The sequence below is a fragment of the Solea senegalensis genome, linkage group LG2, assembly GCF_019176455.1.
Source record: "Solea senegalensis isolate Sse05_10M linkage group LG2, IFAPA_SoseM_1, whole genome shotgun sequence".
Lineage (NCBI taxonomy): Eukaryota > Metazoa > Chordata > Actinopteri > Pleuronectiformes > Soleidae > Solea > Solea senegalensis.
Window position 1 is genome coordinate 27,524,926 of NC_058022.1, and position 9,954 is coordinate 27,534,879.

A 9,954-nucleotide genomic window follows, 5' to 3' on the forward strand; every position below is an offset into this window, starting at 1 on the left:
CCCAACTCACTGCAGCATTTTGCTCTCATTCCTAGGCTCACGAACGGAAAGCGGACGGATCTACAGTCGTTAATGAGAGTCAGCATCTTATCAGGACTCAAGTGACCCTGCGCTCCCTCTGGAAAATGCTCAGACGTTCTCCTGTTTGCCAAAACCTATTTTGAAACCAATTTGAGCTTGGACGCCTCATCTTTTCTTTATAGCAGTTGGCTTTAATCACTTGTGTAGTATGCCAGCACCAGAAAAAGGCACGATAAACTTTAGTCTATTGATCAAATAAAGACAATGGCACAATTAACACCAGAGGAAGCTACAAAGCCTTGCCAACAAGGGTTAATATGGCTTTGGAAACTTTCTGAAAGTAAAAAAAAAAAAAACTCCCCAGCCATGGAACAATAAAGTTCATCACTAAAATAAGTAAGTTCAATCTGTGTGATCGTGATTTTGAAAACTGCACCTCTATCTTCTCGTTCTCATTTCTTTGTCATTCCTCTTTGTTTTGTGATAACCGCTTGGTCTCTGACCTCCAACTGTTTCTGCTCGTCCCTTCTTAAAACTCACACACATACACACAGACACACACTGCATTGTTTCCCCCAGCCTCTCTATCACTCACTCAATCCCTCTTTGATAGTCTAGCACTTCTATTACGACAGCCAGTCAAAAACCCAATTAGTTGGTACCTCTCAATCTTAAAATCTTCCGTCAGGTTGAAACAAACTTGGACAGACATGCTTTTACCGCCTCGCTGCCTAATTAAGAGATGATAATTTATTGCACTCCAAATGGGCGAGGGCTTTTGTGCACTCAAGTAATTGGAAAAAAAATATATAAGGGAGACAAGAGAGCGGGGCGACCAAGCGACGAGGAACGATAAAGGCAAGAATTAAAGGGTAGATGACACGGGCAGGGTGTGAGCGCCACCTCTGCTCATTTCTCCCTTGACTAAGTCCTAAGTAAGAATTGGACATTTTTACCAGGGCATCTAAGGACTCGGGGTGTATTTCATCTCTGTTTTTAAAATTCAAGAGAGAGCTCCGATTGTATCACATCGTCTTTCATATTTATTTTTTTTTGGTGTGATAGAAGTACAACAGAGGATCTTTGACCTGGGAAGGTGGAAGAACAAAACAAACAAAGCTGTGCTTCTTTGTGTGTGTGTGTGTGTGTGTTCTTGTAGCCTTGTACTCAAAACACTGAGAGTCGCAAGGTTTCTGAGACACGAGTTGATTCTGTGTCCGATCCTCAGTGTGAGATCAACATTTCAAGTTATACACTTGAAGTTTTTAGCACAAGCTCTTCCTTAATCAGAATTCAAAATAGTACAAATAAAATAGGGCCACATGGTGGTGTAGTGGTTAGCACTCTCGCCTTGCAGCGAGAAGACCCGGGTTCGAGCCCCGGTTGGAACAAAGGCCTTTCTGCATGGAGTTTGCATGTTCTCCCCGTGTGTGCGTGGGTTCTCTCCGGGTTCTCCGGCTTCCTCCCACAGTCCAAAAACATGCAATGTGGGGATTAGGTAAATTGGACACTCTAAATTGACCGTAGGAGTGAGTGTGAGTGTGAGAGTGAATGGTTGTTTGTCTCTAGATGTGTTTGTGGCCCTGCGATGGACTGGCGAACTGTCCAGGGTGTACCCCGCCTATCGCCCGATGTAGCTGAGATTGGCACAGCACCCCCCGCGACCCTCTGGTGGAGGATAAAGCGGTAGATGATGACTGACTGACAAATAAAATATATAATTAAAAATAATGATCTTTTGATCCAGTGGAGGGACATTTTAATTCACACCTATAGTGACCTATGCTATGCAATATGGAATACATTTTAATGAATTTAAATAAATTATGTGCCTCCTTAGAATTGGGATAAGCCTGAATTACCTACTGTGATTTGCACATTGAAGTACCAATACAGGTTGCATAAGGGTTCGGGATAACTTCCATGAAGGTGGAGGTATGTACGTAAACCTTTAGTCCACATTATGGGCCAATGAATCCTACACACACACACACACACACACATATATGTGTATATATATATATATATATATATATATATATACATACACACACATATGTATATATATATATATACACATATATGTATATATATATATATATATATATATATATATATATATATATATATATATATATATATACATATATATATGTATATATATATATATATATATATATATATATACACACATATACATATATATATACATATACATATATGTACATATATACACATATATACATATATACATATACATATATATATATATATACATATACATATATATACATATACATATATATACATATACATATATATACATATACATACATATACATATATATATATATATATATATATATATATATACATATACATATACACACACACACACACACACACTCCAGTTGCTCTATCACACTCAATGGCAAGTGCATGATCTTAAGTCACTACAAAAATAAAGTTATAAAAAGTAGGGTTCGCTAAAATTAAAAATGGCTAACTGGCAAAATGAAGCAGACAAAGAAGACATTAGAAGGATCCTGCATTGCCACTAAAGCTGATCACAGCCAAAGCCAATAAAAACCTGAGTCATTTCATCCAGGAGTGAAGGCTAATTAAACACATCCCCACTGATCAAAAAACAGTTTCAATCCAGGATTACACTGTGTTATTGACTAGTGAGGAGGGGGGATTGGCGAATAAAGAGGAGGAGGAAGGAGGAAAGGTGAGAGGAAAATGCACATTTGCATGAGTTGGTTCGAGTGTGTGCTCGTGGCAGCAAGTGCATTTGCAGAGAGGAGAAACGGATTTGACAGGCCTGTCTGTTGTCTCCCCCAGAATAATTGCCTTTTGATTACCTAAGGCGGGGCCCCACTGGAGAAACTTAGAGATCACACTCCCAAGTGACTCCATGAATCATGTTCATATCCAGTCTGAGCAAGAGTTTGATTTTGCTTCACCAGATGTGTGTGTGTGTCTCGTCGTACACCGCGTCCCTGGACGATGTGTGTGTGTGTGCGCACCTGTGTGCTTCTGTTAGTGTGTTTGTAGATCCAAGGGGATAGGGTGTGCCTTTCATCTCACTGACTCCCACATAAGCAATACCATGGCTATCTCTCACACACACACACACACACACACACATGCATTTATATATCTGAATAGTGTTAATTGTATTTTTTTTTTCAATTAAAGTGCAGTATCACCACACATAGTGTTTCACTTTGAATATGAAAGTGCAAATTATAACTAGGCCATGTGATCTTACTCCCCTCTAATGCAAAAACAAAACAAAAACAAGAGTGACACTGGTTTAGAGTAAATAACTTAGCTATAATATAGTTAATGTAATTTATTGAGGTACATTTGAGATGATGGGAGGGCCCTGTAGGCAAGGGACGAGCATTACGGAGGATGCCACATTGTGCCAACGTGTTTCTACAGCAGTAAGAACAGGCAAACCAGCCAGAGTTTGGGTTTTCCAATTTGAAGTGGAAGCTTAGGATGAAAACAAACAAAAACAACAACAACAACAAATGTCCTTCTTCCTTAAGGTGCCAGGGAAAAGGAGGCGGGAACAGAGGAGTCCCTGGTTTGTTGCAACCTGCAGTCCTACTATAAGATGTCACCAATTCTCATACACTGGACTTTGAAGCTGATGACACTGCATGTCTCTGCACAGCGGGAAGAAGCCTGTGGTTGTGCGGTTGAACCAAAAATCTAAACAAGGACCTGCATGCTGTCTGCGAGACACCAGCTAACCCATTAGGTGCATCAACAGAAGGGTGACCCTTCTATGAACCACGAGGGCAGAGCCTGACGAGGAACCCTCGAAGACAATTTTAAATACGTTGGGTAATTAATAAGAGCCTCTGAAAACAAGCCAAACCAAAACTTTAGGCTCCTTTCTCACCTTCAGGCTCCTTTTTAACTTCCATCCATTAATTTTAGCTCCAAGCGCACAATTAATTCTTTATGATGCCGTCTCATTAAGATTAAATTAAAATTCCATGTAAGGTATGAACATTAGCATATCGCTGCATGGACCCCCAAATCCAACTGTGCCATTTCTGTGTGCTATCGCAGCCAATATTTGTGGTCAATGGGAGGGGAAAAACAAAAGTTGTTTTTTTTCTTTTTATCACTGTGTTCAGCTTGTTTTCTGATTTATGGCAAATTAGGATTTCACACAGTGACATTTATTGCAATCAACACTTACTCGGTAAGAGATTTCCATATCCCCATGCGTAGAGGACAGTAGAGGTCATTCTACTGATTCACACAACATGCAGCACAACAATAACAAAGTGAAGTGAAAAAAAATCAACTCTTCGAAATTGAAAAAGCGGAAGCTGATTGCAAACTTTCATTGATTGATAATGAAATGTGTCCTGAAGAGCTCTTTTTTTTAATATAGATAATTGAATGGACTTTAGTACCCCTCAACTGCAAGGTGAGATGCGTAAGTGAATGAGGTTTGTATTAAAAGCCAGCCCTCATTTACTTGAATGGCTTTAAAGACAAATCCAAGGTTTTCAGGCCCACTGCAACTATTACAAATCTCACAGAAAAGGCGAAAGGACTCTGCGATAAATGGAGGCACATTTGCAGAAAACTCTTATTGTCACATAAAAGCCAAAGCAAAAAAAACAAAAAAACTTAAGGACAGAAAGTGGTTCTCAATCATTAGACAAATCCAGTCAGAAACACCAGTAGTTTGCTCACGTTATAATCTGAAGAAAACACCTGACAGTCTTGTTTATGTCAGTGATCCAGTTAGCAGTCAAGTGATTAAGGTTGTGTAAACCTAAAATGGAGAAGCCTCGCGATTAAACGAAATTAACCTCGTGTTACAACAGGACAGGCAATCTGACACATGCTGTTACAGCTCATCTCCTCACATCTTTCTTTTTTTTATTTTTTTTTTTTATTCCTCTTGCAGATTAAACCGAAAACCAGAAAATCAGAGTGCTCGTTCTCCACGCGCGTGCTGGATGCCTTTCAAGCTCATGAGTCTGGTTTAGTTATCTGATAGAGTTTTAGGAAGCTCTGCACAGTGCACACCGCAGGTAACATTCAATTACAAACCTCTCTAGACACAGTAGGTGCTGAACCGTGGCGGGGCTGCAGTAGATGAAGGAAGATGGGGGAAAAGCTCAAAACTCAGGAGTCCTTATGTTTCACACTGTGTTGTGTGGTGAAATAGCTGTATTGCAAATATAAGCTTTCGGTCTATGTCAGTCTCTAACAGCTTTGTATGAGCATATTAGGAAGTTATATACATTGAAAGCCATCGCTGAAGACTTTATTTGCAACTGATATCTTATTTTAACTGTTTGATTGACCTTGTTTTTGTAGTCTTCATGCATTTGGCATTCAATATTAACCCTTGAAGGTATTATAGGCTACAGTGTTTGGCATTCTTGATCAATAATTCCATATTTACCGTTCAGATAATGATCCATGCATCTCTTCGGGCCTCTGTTAAAAGCCTTGGGTAATTCTGTTCCATCACAGGAGGCTTCGAACAATCACAAGGCAGTTAAGACAGAGACCGCGACCCTGCTTTCATTTGCCTTTAATGGAATAATTGCTCAGCACCGGCAAAAACTACCTACTAACTAAAAACACATTGATTTAATCATTAAAAATAATTATATTTTATATGAGTTTTGGAGTAACGGTTCAACGGACCGGAAGTAGACACAGGGTTGAAGTCACTGTCCATTTGGAACTCGAAGATAGTCTGACAAATGTGAGATACTTAGAATTATTTTTAATTATTACATTTACAACTCTAAGAAAAAACCTGCAGGAACCACTTATGGCTACTTCCAGTCCATTGAGCGGTCACTCCAAAACAGTAGCCGATCAAGCAGCATCCAAATACCCAGGTAACGGGAAAAGAGTCTGAGCAAGTGAAATTCCGATGTCCAGGGTGTACCCCGCCTATCGGCCCATGTCAGCTGAGATTGGCACAGCGCCCCCTGTGACCCTCATGTGGAGGATAAAGCGGTAGATAATGGATGGATGGCTGTTTTTGGACTGTGGAAGGAAAACCCAGAGAAAATCAACGCACATTCGGGCATAACTCCATACTTAAAACCTGGTTACTAACCCAGATCTTTTTGCTGTTAGGCAGCAATGCTAGCCACTGCTTCACTGTATGGCCACATTTACAGGTAACGATGTTTACAAAGCAATGCTTTTCTTGTTTTTTTTACATATTCTCATATGGGGACCCAGTGCTTGATGATAAACCATTGTGACCCAATTCACAATGTAAATCAAAACAAAAAAAGAAAATTCTTATAAAACACATTATTATTTTAAATAGGTAAACCAGCCATTTCCAAGAGATTCATGTCTGATTAATGAATTAAATTGAATCTCCCACACAGGTCCCAACCCTGTCTCTGGCAATGACTTGGTTAATGCCTTGTTCAAAAGAAACTAGTGGGGGAAAGTGTTAGGTCTTAGAAGAAGCTGACAATAACGGCAAAGATAAAAAAAAAGAAAAAAAAAAAAAGACAATATAGGGTAGTCAATGGAGCCGTGTGGGTGCAGTTTATATACTTGGCCAGCAGAGAGCAATACACACACTATAATGCAGCTTCCCCAGACTGCAGCTTTGGGGAGAAGCTGGAAGCTCCCCTCTTGGAACCATCATAGAAGAGCTGAAACCACAAGTGTGTGTGTTTTTCCACCCTCTGTGTGAGTACTAATCTCCAACTCTCTCCAGCACATCGACAGCCGGAAGCTGCTGCCTGACATTCGCAAACAATGGCCACGCGAGACAATGCAAACAAGATGCCTGGGATCACTCCCCTGTCCCCGTGTGAAACAGCTTGTAAGGCTTTTGCCTCCTCCACTCACTCCTCTCTAGCTACGAAATAAGACGTCACCCCAGGTGTGGCTATATGTAACTACACTGATCCCCCCCACTCGCCCAAACGCTCACCCAATAATAATAATAATAAAAAAAGAATCTTCTACTCTTGAAGACATGGTGGAGCAGGACTGGAGTGGGTGAGAGCAAATATTGGTCTTTGGGAAGCTCTGCAATTACTGCGGGTTGATTTGAAGCTGACAGCAATTTGCAGAAAAGAAGAAACATTTTTTGGGGGTGTTGTTTGAGTCAAACGTCGATTTGGCTTAGTAATGTTATGGGTCAATTGCCCACCAGAGGAGGAGCATAAATACCTGCCTGTCTTCAGTATGTGCAGTCTGTGTATATGCGTGGGCTTGTGTGTGTTTTTTTGTTTTTATATGGAAGCAAACGCTTCTGAGTTGTTGCCATGCAGGATTAAAGGCTGAGTGTGAATTTAAGCTGGGGAATACCTATATGTTTTTTTTGTTTTTTTTGTTTTTTTTTAGTGTATAATGACTTTAAACTAATTTGGTTTCTGTAGCCTTTCAATAAACCTTTATTAAAGGGTTTGTTTTTACCAGGACCTCTGTCTTAAACTGACGTATCGCTAGCGCGGTCTGAATGAACGTAGGTTTTAGAATTTGAAGCGGGAGCTCATTTGATATATTAAATTCAAGACTTCACCCACATAGACCAACAAAAGAGGTCTGATGTCTGTTGCACTCTGCAGTCTCACCATTAGATGTCACCAACACTCACTAATTCTTACATACTGGACCTTTAAAGCTTTGCTGGAAACAAATGAGTTTCAGTGAGGCGAGTCCAATTCCTCCACTTCATTTTCACATAAACAATTTAACAGAGCGTTCGAAATAATCGCTGATGACTGCGATTACGACACAGCGGAAGCTTATTCTATAGCGGCAAGATATCCAGGTGTATAGAACCGTTTCAACTGCAGCTTTAAGGCACAGCTGCTGCCTAATATATGGCCATAACGCCTGAATGTAATCTCCGGACGCTTACATAAATCCGGTCCTTCAAGAAATAACTCCTACACAGCACTTAAACATCTTTAAGTAGCCATGGTTAACAGTTATAACAACACTCTTTTCATTATGCTTCTTTTAACACCGACTCTGACACAATCTCATTTACTTGAATGCCTTCTGGATTTGCTTCACTTTCACATCAATGCATAATTTAATTTTTTTGGTTTCTGTTTGGCACGTTCATTGTTTTTTTTAGAGAATCTGCAAACACTTTTGTTACTGAAACTAAAATGAATTACGTCCTTGTTTACTTCTACATAGATGAAAGAATGGAAAATGTAATGGGTCAGTGTCAATGTCATTTTTAAATCAATTAATGTTTTATTGAGTTCAGACCTGTGGCTCAAACAGAAATTGATGTTTTCGTGCAGCGTGTCTGTTGACAGTATTTAAATGTGCAATTATCTTCAAATGATATCAAATCTGATGAATTGTACACCTGCGTCTAATCGAACTGAAACTGGAAGTAAACTGCACTATTTCCCACACACATCCAACACGCACTAATGCGAGAAATCAGTGCCAACTGAAGTTTAGACGTTTCCTGTTGCACTTGTCACTTATTATTTCTACTCCAGAAGAATTAAAAATGCGGAATTTCAGATTGAAAACTCTCGTCTGCCAAGCCTTGGAGAGTTGCAGCACAAGATGAGTGCTGTGGAAGTAATCCAGACTGAAGGCACATTTCAATCTGGTGAGTCAGAGTGTTTTGAGGCAGAAGCGATGCCCCTTCCATGCTTTGCTTCATATAATAATGGAATTATCGCCCAGATGGCTTGTTGCCCGCGCCGTGCGACTCGCAGCCCTGTGGAAGAGCATTTCAAGGTAGAGATTTGGGAGCATCTGAGGCTAAGAAGTGGAGGGAATTGTCATCTGTGTAATGATGGTAATATTATTACTTGGGGGGGGAGACTAAATTGCAGCAGGAAGTTAAAAAGTGTGGATTTTCTAAAAGGCAGCAGTGGAGTTAATTTAAAGTAATTTCAGGCACAGCTTTATGAGCAGGCACTTTCTTTCACTCGTCCTTCAATTAGTGAAATAAGTTCATATAATGTGTCATTTAAATATCCTGAAACTAAACTAGGACTTCAATTCAAATGAAATGACAGTTAATATGGCACAGTTATGTATGACTGCCTGCCGTTATGAGCATAGGCGTTTATTTAGGATTCAGGCGAAGGGAAGTGCAAAGTTCACTAGGAATGGCATGGCAAGATATGGCAAGGCTGCGTGTCTGCCAAGCTGTGCAACCCTGGCATCTCCTCGGATAGCGTGGAGATCGTTTTCTGGATGAGAACCCAACCAGTCAGGCTGAGAGCGGAATGGGGGCAAATCAGATCCTCTACTCCAATCAGCCCAGTGGAAGGAAAGCCGCATTCCTGCTATAATTCACTCTACATAGCCAGAAAAAAAGACTCCTCTGTGATTCCTCACAGCTTGTAAAACGTGCCAGACGCAACCTGTTAAATACTCATGAAGCATGAAGAGCAGAGGAAAAAAAAAAAGACCAACAACATGGCCTTAGATCCAGTTTATTCACCATCTCCCCTGCTGCATCCATGTCTTTGAAGAGAGGCAGCTTTTGCCTCCACTCATGGATATTCTCAAACACAGAGTGCCGCAAGATTGGAAGCCTTAGAACTTTTTGAGTTTTGGAATCCACTTCTTACCTGGATACATCATTTATTTGGCCCCCCCTTCTGTCTTTTTTCCTCAAAAAATTAGTTTATTCTGCCCCAGAAGAGCTTTGGCACACAAGAGGAATATTTTAGGCTTTAAAAAAAAGACACAGGTTCAACATTTTACATTTGTACTACCTTCATAAAAGGCTACAGAACCTAATGTTGATCATAACGATGACATAATATCCCCTGCTCTCTCCATCTCCCCTGATATATTTGGTCTTTTTACCTTTAAAACTGAAGTTTTCAGCCCCACAAAAAAAAAAACTTCCACAAGTAGGCCATTTCGAGGCTTGAAAAACAGCACTATTTTGAGATTTTC